This window comes from Dipodomys spectabilis, unplaced genomic scaffold (genome assembly GCF_019054845.1).
Source record: "Dipodomys spectabilis isolate Male_0828 unplaced genomic scaffold, ASM1905484v1 ptg000288l, whole genome shotgun sequence".
Classification (NCBI taxonomy): Eukaryota; Metazoa; Chordata; class Mammalia; order Rodentia; family Heteromyidae; genus Dipodomys; species Dipodomys spectabilis.
Genome location: NW_024870965.1, coordinates 1,022,685 through 1,034,715, shown reverse-complemented (window position 1 = coordinate 1,034,715; position 12,031 = coordinate 1,022,685).

The window sequence follows — 12,031 nt, the reverse complement described above, 5'->3', positions numbered from 1 at the left end:
ATGAACTACACAAGCTGTGGGTGGGGATGGGAGGGGAAGCCTGGGGAGAGGGGAGGGGTGGCGATGTTTAAAAAGTATTTGCACATGGATCTAAGATGTATGTCTGTAAAGGTATCCAAAAACCAAGTGATTTCCCCTGTTAAGCAGGTTACTGTTTTTCATCTTGTCTTTGGGGATCTCAGATTTCCTTATGCATTTTGGAACATGCATTGTGAAAGATCTTAAAGGACTTTTGCAACTTTTTTTTTTTAATTTCTGGGTTTTGGTTTTGGTTCTCTGGTAGCAGAGGTTGAACCCAAGGTCTCACACTAGGCTCATTAGGAACTCTACTATTTGAGACGTGTTCCCAGCCCATGTAAAAGTTTATGTTTTTCAATACATAAAAATGCAAACATTGTGTGTGTGTGTGCGTGCATATGGTAAAACATGTTTTCAATTTTTTTGGTTTTTTTTTTTTTTGGGTCCGGTAGTGGGGCCTGAACTCTGGGCCTGGGCGCTGTCCCTCAGCTCTTCAGCTCGAGGCTAGCACTCTACCACTTGAGCCACAGCGCCACTTCCGGCTTTTTTCTTTTTGCTTATGTGGTGCTGAGGAATCGAACCCAGGGCCTCAGGCATGCAAGGCAAGCGCTCTACCACTGAGCCACCTTCCCAGCCCCATGTTTTCAATTTTTTTGCAATACTGGTGTTATGTCTGTTAAGTAAATTCAATCAGTAGGTTTAATTACGTAGATGATAAAAAGGACACCACCAAGAGAAGTTTATGGTATTACCGAACTGCTGCTCCTCCGTGCCAGGTGGAGGAGCACCTGGTGGAATCGCTGGAGGGCTGTTTTGCTGGGCCTTAACCAGGGAACGGGTGGGGAGAAGGTGTGGCCAGGTAAGGGAAGGTGTGAATCACCTGGTGCTGAGACCTTCCCACACTCAGGCTATGACCTCGGAGGAGGAGGGGGAGGTGACTGTCCCCAGGTGTACCAGTTACCTGGTACAGGTAACTGTGACACAGGTACTGGGCGGAGAGGAGGGAGGGGTACACCCCACCTTACATTATCTTCTATTTTTTGGGGGGGGTACGGTCATGGGGCTTGAACTCTGGGCCTGGGCGCTGTCCCTCAGCTCTTCAGCTCAAGGCTGGCACTCTACCACTTGAGCCACAGCGCCACTTCCGGATTTTTTCTTTTTGTTTATGTAGTGCTGAGGAATTGAACCCAGGGCCTCATGCATGCAATGCAAGCGCTCTACCACTGAGCCCCCTTCCCAGCCCCAGATTATCTTCAATTTTTTAAAAAAAGTTTTAACTTTGAAGAAAACTTACAAAGAAAGTTGCATTTCTGCGGCAAAGCCTATCTATCATCTATGCCTTTCACGTGGATTCCATTTTCTGTATTTGTGTGTAAGAAGGATTCGTTGAACAGTTTGTATCTATGAAGATGAAGATACTGTCTCCATGTGTCCAGAGAGCAATCTTCAAATATAATACTGATAGTTATTATATAGTCTATTTGTGTGTGTGTGTGTGTGTGTATACGCTGCTGGGCCTCCTGCTCCTGCTTAGCTTTTTTTTTTTGGCCAGTCCTTGGGTTTGAACTCAGGGCCTGAGCACTGTCCCTGAGTTTCTTTTGCTCAAGGCTAGCGCTCTACTACTTGAGCCACAACACCACTTCTGGCTTTTTCTGTGTATGTGGTACTGAGGAATTGAACCTGGGGCTTCATGCATGCGAGGCAAGCAATCTACCACTAAGCCACTTTCCCAGCCTGATTAGCATTTTTTTCTAAAGTGGCTTTCTATGCCATAATTTATCAAGATTCTACAGCAAACAAGTCTGTTTCAGAACTCTGTTTTCTTCCAAGTTGCCTATCTCTGTGCCAATCCATCCTGTCTTTGTGTGTGTGTGTGTGTGTGTGTGTGTGCGCGCGCGCGCGTGCTGTTCCTGGGGCTTGAATTCAGGGCCTATGCGCTATTCCTAAACTCCTTTATGCTCAAGGCTAGTACTCTAACACTATAGCCACAGGGCCACTTCCAGCTTTTTCTGAGTAATTTATTGAGGTAAGAGTCTCATGGACTTTCCTGCCTGGGCTTTGAATTGTGATTCTCAGATGTCAGCCTCCTGAGTAGCTAGAATTACAGGTGTGAGCCACCAGCACCCAGCTCATCCTGTCCTAATTACTGCTTCATGGCAGGTTTTGCTATCTGGTTGAGCAAGTTCCCCCACGTTAGCTTTCTGGAAGAGTGTCTTGCCCCACCAGGCAGCATCCATCTGTACTCTAAGGACTTGAGAGGCCGGGGCTAAAGGATCATGAGTTGGAGATGAGCCTGGACGACATACACACAGTGATCCTGTCTTATAATCAAGAAATGTGTCTCGGCTTTTCTTGGGCTTTACTCTTCTGTATACCTTTTAAAATTAATTGTTAACATTAAAGTCATGATGTAGTAACATTTGGAAATGCATTATTTATTTTTTTTTTTTTTGGGTCCAGTCGTGGGGCCTGAACTCTGGGCCTGCGCGCTGTCCCTCAGCTCTTCAGCTCAAGGCTAGCGCTCTACCACTTGAGCCACAGCGCCACTTCCATGTTTTTTCTTTTTGCTTATGTAGTGCTGAGGAATCGAACCCAGGGCCTCAGGCATGCAAGGCAAGCGCTCTACCACTGAGCCACCTTCCCAGCCCCTGGAAATGCATTATTTCTATGGAATGAAGAAGAAGATAGAAGAATGTTAGCCTGGTATGGTAGTATGTGCCTATAATTGGGGCTGAGGCACAACTGCACGTTCTAGGCCAGCCTATCTCTACATAGAAAGACCTTGTTTCAAAGAAAGATAATAAGAAAGGGGAAAGGAAGAAGAGGAAGGAGGAGAAGAAAGAAGTTCTGCTCATCAGTAGATGGATGCGTCGATGTGTATCAGATAAATTAAGCTGGGTTGTTCAGGGTTTTTTTCCCCTCCATCTTTACTAATGTTCAGATTTTCCACTCACCCATTAATAAAGTAATTAGTTACTTTCCCATTAACATTGTAGATCTGTCTGTTTTTCCCCAGTGGTACTAGTATTTTAGTTTTCTGTATTCAAAGACTACTTTTTTAAATTTCTTGTGCTGGGGCTTGAACTCAGGGCCTTTAGTTCTGCCTTGGCTTTTTTCACACAAGGCTAGAGCTCCACCACTTGAGCCACTGCTCCACTTCCACCTTGTGGGTGCTTAATTGCAGGTAAGAGTCTCACAGACTTTCTTCCCTAGACGGACTTTGAATTTCGGTCCTCAGATCTCAGCCTCCTGAGTAGCCAGGATTACAGGCTTGAGCCACCAGCACCTGGCATGAAGGTCATATTATTTTAGATCAATGTGTGAAGCAAGTTAAACTTTCGTGTATTTTAGTGTTAGATGTGCATGCACTCACCCCTGGCCGCTCTCATGCCTGCGGGTGGAGTGCTCTTACACCTCCCTCCTCCATAACCAGCTGATTTGGGGATGTTTTTAGAGGTAGGAGCTTACCTGACAGGGCAGTCCAGTTCTTCATTGGAGATCTCTGTCTGGCTAGGCATTGTGCAAAGCACTGTACCAATGGCATGTTTACCTAGCAGTGAATCACACAAGGTAGGTATTTTATTCGTAATATGCTATGAAGAAACAGGGTCATTAATCAATTTGCTTGGTTAGAGGCAGTGGAGGAATTTAATTCCAGGCATGTCATCCTAACTCACTAGATCACACTGCCCCAAGGTCTGCTTTCTGTCAGACCTAAAACTATGTCTCTCTCATTTTCAATCAAAGGATGTGGTAACTACCATTTTTACCTTTCCCCATACTTCCCAGCTCTTTGAAAACTGGGGAAAGCACTCCAGTTAAAACATGTTCCCCAGAAAGACCAGCTTCCCTTGATATCAAGCAGATTTCAATGTTTCCCTCTGATTCATATTTATGTTACCTTGGGGAAAATTGTCTGTCTTGATGGATGGAGTGATTTAATGTGTGTGTGTGTGTGTGTGTGTGCGCAGGCGCGCTTGTGCGTGCGCATGCATGCACATGCATGGGTGTGCATAGTACTACTGGCCTTGAACTCAGGACCTAGGCACTATCCCTTCACTCAAGGCTGGCACTCTATCACGTAAGCCATGTCTTCATTTCCAGCTTTTTGCTGGTTAATTGGAAGAATCTCACAAACTTTCCTGCCCAGGATGGCTTTGAACCATGATCTTCTGATCTCAGCCTCCTGAGTATTTAGGATTACAGGCATGAGCTACTGGCACCTGGCTTGTGTGTGTGTGTGTGTGTGTGTGTGTGTGATTTATTCTTAGTACAGTATAATAAACTCATTTATGCATGTGAATCATTGAGGATTAGGCTGGGTGAAGCCTAAAAGTTAATATCGAATCCTTCACTTTTCAGGGCTAGCAATCAAATCTCAGTACCAATCAGGTCTCAGTGTGGCTTGTGTGGCTGTGTTGCCCTACTCCCCATGATATTCTGTCAACTGCAAAGCCCAGATTCAGATTTCCCAAAGGTCTCATCCAAGAAAGCTCTAATGAAATTTCTGTTTTTGTTTTCTTCACAAAAAGGTCTTCTCTGAAATAGTTTCACGGTGGTCTTTTCATTGTAGACCGGCAGGAGAATTACTTGCAGCCGTAATACCACAAGGTAGGTCACATGGAAATCTCAGACGACATTTCTGATACTTTCTTATTAAGCTCTATGGCAAGAAGAGACAGAAAAATACAGAGGAGTGACTCAACTAGACAAGGGTTGTGGCATGCACACACGCTCCGTATCCAGCCTGAGAATGTCCCTAAGCTGCGGCTTAGAACAGGAAATGCTGCAATAATGTGGGCTGACCTGTATGTTACTCTGATATGCTGTTGAGACATGTATCAAATAATAATGGCTTGCATTCTTTCATCCCAGGACCTTTCAGACTCATACCTATCAGCTTATAGCTACTCCTTACTCTGTTCGTCTATGACACTTAGAAAGCGTGTCTGAATTTACATCCGGGTGGAGACAGGAAAGCACAGGTTGATAGCATTGGGCTTGCCATTGAAAAACGTTTTCACTTGTTTTTCTGTAATGAATCAGAACAGAACTTGGCTTCTGTTCTTTCTGCTGGCAGCACTTTTTCCCGATCACTCTTATAATCAAGACTTTAAAGTCTAAGCACTGAGTTATGTTCTCATTCGGCAGATTCACAGACTCTACTGAGTAGCAGACCTGAAATAAAATGATATTAAAGAAAGTCAGCCAGGCCCTGGCAGCTTATGCCTGTAATCCTAGCTGCTCAGGAAGCTGACATCTGAGGTTTGTGGTTCAAAGTCATCATGGGCAGAAAAGTTCATGAGACTCATCAATAATTAACCACCAAAAAGCCAGATGTGGATATGTGGTTTAATTGGTAGAATAATATTCTTGAGGGAAAAATCTAAGGGACAGTGCCCAGGCCCTGAGTTCAAGCCCCAGGACTAGCATACACAAAGAATTTATAGGATGAACAAATAAATAGATAAAAGAGAGAAAAGAAAATGTTATCTAAGCTAGGCACTGGTAGCTGAGGAGGCTGAGATCTGAGGATTGAGATTTGAAGCCAGCTCAGGTAAGAAAGTCCACCAGATTCTTATCTCCAACTAAGCACCAAAAAAGTCAAATGTGGATCTGTGGTTCAAATGGTAGAACTAACCCTGAGGGGGAAATAAAAAGCTTAGGTGCTGCCCAGGCCCTGAGTATAAGCCCCAGGATGGCAACAAAAACAACTCACAAAAAAAAAAAAAAAAATTAACCATCTGAAGGATGAAGAGAAATGGAGACAAATAATACAGGAAAGTAAAAGAAGCAAGAAGGACCTAAAAGTAACCATATGGCACATCCAAGGAACTGAAGGAAATTGGGTATCAATCAGTCCAGGTAAGTCAAGTCTTACTGCAGTAACAAATGATCCCCACAGCTCAGTGGCATAAAACAGTAAAGACGTGTTTCTTATTCATGCTATCATGTGGACCGAAGATTGGAGGAGGTTCTAAAATGGGAGAACTGATTGTAAAAGATAAAAGTGGGGCGGAGAAGTAGGAAGTGGAGGCTGTCTAGAGCAGGGGACTTGAACCCAAGCCATTCTGGCAGTGAGGATGTGAGAAGCGAACAGAATCTTCATAGGAGGACGATGCACCGACGGGGAAGGTGAAGACACTCACACTCGGCCAGCCCGCAGCGCTTCAGAAGGACCACAGAGCAAAACATGACGGTGAAACATTGACGGAGCTGACCATACTATAACATGATGGATACTTAAACCACAGACCCCAGGGAATTTATGATCTCAGTATATTCACAGAAGTGCATAGTTTGGCAGTGGAGTTTCTAGGTGCTAAGTCAGGAGATGCCTAATGAAGGCTGGGTCTGTTTTACAACTCCACATTTTTGTGGTGCTTCTGGGGCTTGAACTCATGGCCTAGGCACTGTCTATTAGTTGTTGTTGTTGTATGTTTGTCTGTTTTGCTAATGTTACTCCTGTACCACTTGAGCCACACCTCCACTTCAGGCTTTTGGGTGGTTAATTAAAGATAAGAATCTCATGGACTTTCCTGCCTGGTCCTCAGATCTCAGTCTCCTGAGTAGCTAGGATTACAGGTGTGAGCCCTGAGCCCGGCTAGGATTAGTCTTCATTGCTTTCCAAGACTCCATCTGTGTCTGCATGACAGCCCAGTCCAGTCCATCAATCAGTTCTTTGCTGTTTCGAGGGCTGCCATACACAGCCTCCCTGGCACTTTTTCAACATTTTGCAAGTATGATCATCATTTGGGTCTGCTCTCCACTGACTATAAGACAAACCAGCCTTCTATGTAAAACTAAGAAAGAAAAACACCCTGCCAGTTAGTTAAGATGGCACTGATTGTAAGATGAATCCCAACTTCAGAGAAATAAATAAAAATGAACATCATAAAAATTAAGACATTAGCATCTTCCTCCTTTTCCTCCCCTGTCCTCCCTTCTCCTCCCTCCTTCCTTCCTTTTCTCTTTTTTCAGTTTTCCCCTTTTCTGCCTTGTGAATTTAACCTGTCCTTCTGTATTACTTAGGATTAGGCTTTCATACAATAAGGAACTTAATGGATTTGTGGGGTTTTCTCATATTTTCTTAATTTTTTTGTTTGCAGTTATATAAAAATGAAAACGCATAACAAGTGCTTAAGTGCCATTTGGAGCTACAGAACTGGGTCTGGTGTGGTGGTACATTCCTGAAATCTCAGCAGTTAGGGGACTGAGGTAGGAAAGGCGGATCATAGTCCTAGGCCAACTGGGGCTACTTAGTGAGACCCTGCATAATACATTAATAAGCAAGGAAGCAATCTACTGGAGTAGGTAGGAGTGTGTGTGCACACAGAGAAGAGAGGGGCTTTGGGACCAACCTCAGCACTTATCAGTGGAAAGAAAGAATTGGCAATGTGTCTGGAATTGGTTTCATTGGAGAAGAAAATCCTGGAGACTTTGGCCCTACAAGCCAGAAGAAGAAAGTGCTCAGAGAAAATGAGAGTATCTAACACTGAGAAACACAAGTGGCCACAAGCTCTGGTCACATGGAAGCTGCTGGAGGCTTGGAGGAGAAGGGTCTCAGGGGAAATGGAGCAGGGAGAAATGGGAGTTGAAAGGTGAAGTCTGCTCTGGTTCTGTTGGGGAAGGGAGAGGAGGAGCTGGTCTGAGCCTGGACAGATGTAGGCGATCAAGGTCCTTGTTTTTCTCTTTAAGATTGGAGTGCTTCTGGCACACTGTGTGCTGGTGGAAGTAAACCCTGGAAAGGGGAGACATGGATAATAAAGGAAAGAGAGGAATCATCACCCAAGCCCGCAAAGATGTGAGCTCTGCGGGGCTGTGACACACGCGAGAGCATTTCGCTCAGAACTAGATAGCTCAGGAGAGGCACAAGGTGGGCAGGTGGTCCTTGCCTGCTTCTAGGTCTTATTTACACACACACACACACACACTCGGCATTGGGCTGTAATTGGGCCTGAGGAGAAGCGGTATATTCCAATAGTTTGAAATGCTAAGGTGGGAATTGAATTTTTTTTTTGAAGAGTGGAAAAGAGAATATTTCAAGAACTCTTAGGATTGTGAGATGTGAGGGGCACGCGCAAGCTCAATTTGGGCTGTGAACTTCGGGTTTTCAAGGGGCTTGCAAGGGGTACTATTGTTTCTAGGGACTTCAGGATGTGAGAGCATGGGTAAGTGACAGTCTGTTCTATTGATAGAGACGTGCACATGTGCACGAGCAAGTAACGTGTGTGTGTGTGTGTGCGCTTGTACTGGGGCTTGAATTCAGGGCCTTGCTTCACTCTCAATTAACATTTCTACTCAAGGCTAGCATTCAACCACTTGAGCCATACCTCCACTTCTGGCTTTTTGCTAGTTAGTTGGAGTTAAGAATCTCACAGACTTTTCTTCTCAGGCTATTTTGATCCAAGACCCTCGGATCTCAGCTTTCTGAGTATCTAGGATTACAGGTGTGAGCCACCAGCAGCCTACTAACAAAGATACATGTTGAAAGCTCTGTGCTAGCCAAGTTAAAGAAGTCACTTATGAAAGACCATACATCCATGGTAAATCTATTTTTATGAAATGTTCAGGAGAGGGGAACTATGAGAAAGTAGATTGGTGTTTGTTTAGGACTAAATAGGAGGGAAAATGGGAAGGGACTGCAAAGGGATTTCTTTTTTGGGGTGACAGAATGTTCTAAAATTAGGTAGTGATTGTACAAGTCTGAAAGTACAGTTAAATGCACTGAAATGACACTCTTTTAAATGTGTGAATTACATGGTGTGTGCATGTCAATCACACTACTAAAAGTGCTAATGGTACTTACGTCCACATAATGGGCTCGTGGTGGGGTTTTTTTCTCCCCATCTATATCTGTAATTGTAGGAAAAAAGAAAGCTATTTGTGCCTAAGGTTTAATCTCAACAAGGTAGTTTCTTAGGTATTTACAAAGGTTCATTGGTCTAAGAACATCCTTCAGTTATTTTTCCTTCAAGAAAACTGCTCCAAGGCCAGGGGCCAATGGCTCATGCCTGTAATCTTAGCTACTTAGGAGGCTGAGATCTGAGGGTTGTGGTTCGAAGCCAGCCAGGGCAGGAACGGCTGTGAGACTCTTATCTCTAATTAACCACCAGGAAGCCACAGGTGAAGCTATAACTCCAGTGGCAGCAGGCAAGCCTTAAACAGACATGGATTAAGGCCTGAGTTCAAGCCCCGGGACCAGCCTCCCCTGTCCCCCAAAGCAAACGACTCCATTTTCCATCCCATCTCCCACACTGTGGTTCTCTACTGTAAATTAAAGGAAGTTGTTTTTTTTTCTTAAAATAATGGAAATCTGTGGGTGTTTCTATTTTTCCCACTTTCTGTGGTGATTCATTGCAGGCTGAACGCCTCTCCATTTCTGACTTCTCATTGCTTGCTGCGTCATACGAAGCTTCTGCATGTTAAGATTCTAACTTAGATGGCAACACCTTGAGTGTGTGTCCTCAAATCAAGTGTAATGCTTTAATCCCACTCAGCACATCACGTCCTCGCCTCTTCCTGTCTCCTGCGAGCGGTTCTCCTCTGGATATAATCCCTTCACAGTGACCAGTACAAATAGCAGTGAATGCAGGATGCAGCAGGGGGGTGGGGAAGCTTCCATTTAAATTTGGCAGTATAATAATATGCTATGAGAATTAAAATCTACTGTGATCAAATAGATTATTTATGGTCTTGAAAGATTATGTAACAGCACTAGAATCAGGGATTTCCTCTTAATTATAATGTATCTGGTTGTACAGATTGATTACTTTATTGAGGGTGGATGGATCAATCAGTATTAGCTAACTGGACCTAAAGAAAATAACTATTAACTCATATTTGCCTAAAGAGATTTGCCTCGTTGAAAGGGAATACTACCAAAACAATGAGAAAAATCCAATGTCATAGTAAAATACCTCATTTTCCTTAGACATGGAGCATGAAATTAAAGTTGCACTGAAATTGGAGAGGACACAGTCCACAGTTCTGATATAACTGATGGAAAAGCATTTGCAAAAGTGAAGGGCAATATAAGATATGAAATATTATCATTATTATCACCCGAAGCAAGAGGACTACATAACTCCCACTACCCCTTTTATTGATGGTATCTGGGTTTGAACTTGGCCTTGTGCTTGCTGCTCTGCGCTCTACCACTTGAGTCATACCACCAACCTAGCTTTTGGCTGATTTTTAAAATTGTTATATAAAGATGATGTGCAGAGGGCTTACAGTTACATGTCAGGTAATGAGTACATTTCTTTTCGGACAATGTTTCCCCTTCCCTTGTTCTCACCCAGTTTTTCCCTCTCATCCCCACCCACAAGTTGTATGGTTCATTTTTAACATAGTATCTAGTGAGAACCACTGGTGCATTTGTTCACTTTTTGTCCCTCCATTTCTGCGCCCCTCCCACTACCCTCCCAAGATAGATAAATAGACAAACCAGACACCAAGAAAACGCAAACAGCAACAAAGAGAAAAAAAACCTCTTGTTTCCATTTCCTGGAGTTCATTTCAATAACTATCATTTTATGTGATCAGAGTTTGCTGATTATCTTGAGATGGAAGCTGATGGATTCTTGCGCAGGCTGGTTTGGAAATGTGATCTTCCATAGCTAAGCCTCCTGAGTAGCTAATGTTACAAGTTTGAGCTACAAGTACCCAGTTACTTACTTTGAAGAGTACTGGCAGAAGTTTTTGCATAACATTTTATAGTTAAAGTTTTTGTTTTATTTGAATTTTTGTCCTTGAAGTCCATGTTAGGCAAAGCAGCTGTTTTGTAGAAAGGCCTAGAAATAGGATATCAAGATAGTAACCTCCAGTTTTATACCAAAGAGATTTCATTGGGCGAAAGTTAGGGACATCAATGACTATTTTGGTCCATCTTTAATCCTTCCTGTATTGATCGGTCAGCTCTGAATTGTGCCTGGCTTCGAAAGTGGAGCAGGGAGACGGCAAAGCAATGAGGAAGTGCTTGACGCTGGGCAGTCCCTCCCATTCATGGGAGGCTTGCTCCAATACTCCCAGAGGCTGCCTAACCCACACACTACAGAACCTCATGTACACGTATGCCTGGATAATGTGTTTTGGATGTGTGTGTGTGTGTGTGTGTGTGTGTGTATGTGTGTGTGTGTGTGTGTGTGTGCGCGCGCGCGCGCGCATGCGCGAGTGTGTGTTTGCCAGTGCTGAGGCTTGAACTCAGCATATTGGGACTGTCCCTTAGCTTTTTTGTTCAAGACTGGTTGGTCCTCTGCATTTGAGACGCAGTTCCCCTTCTGGCTTTTTGGTGGTTCGTTAGACATAAGAATAAGAGTCTCACAGACGTTTTCTGTAGTATTGGCTTCAGACCATGATCCTCAGTTCTCAGCCTGCTGAGTAGCTAGGATGACAGGCGTGAGCCACAGTGTCTGGTTAACTTTTCTTTCTAATAGCTTCTTTTCTAAGAGCTCAAACTCTGTTCTCACCCAGGTCCAGGATGCTCAATCTGTGGTTCTCAAAAAAAAAAAAAAAAGCAGTCCATTTTCTTACCACTTAGAGGGAAGAAATAAGTCAGAGTAAGATAATAGCGAATGTAACATAGAACTAATCAAACATCTTCCCAGGCCCTTTGGAAGTATTTGCAAAATCATAATAATGCTAACGTCTTAACAGCAAAAAGCATTTGTACTTCATGATTTTTGTTGGAAAAAGTCCCACTTCTATCAATGGATGGCTCTGTACAGTGTACTGTGGTTACGGTACACTGAGCCTAACAGCTCCAGTTTCCCAGATGACCCTTCGATCTCAGCCTCCAGAGTAGCCTGGATTATAGCCGTGAGCCACCAGTGCCCAGCTTCACTCTTGACTGGTAGAAATTTTATAGTGTGCCATTTTACTACTAAATGAAATAATATCCTGTTCATTGATGTAATTTTGTGGTCTGTTTATAATATTAACTGTATTTCTTATTTGTATTTATTTTATTAATTGTATTTTTATATGTATTAATTGTATCTATTACACAATG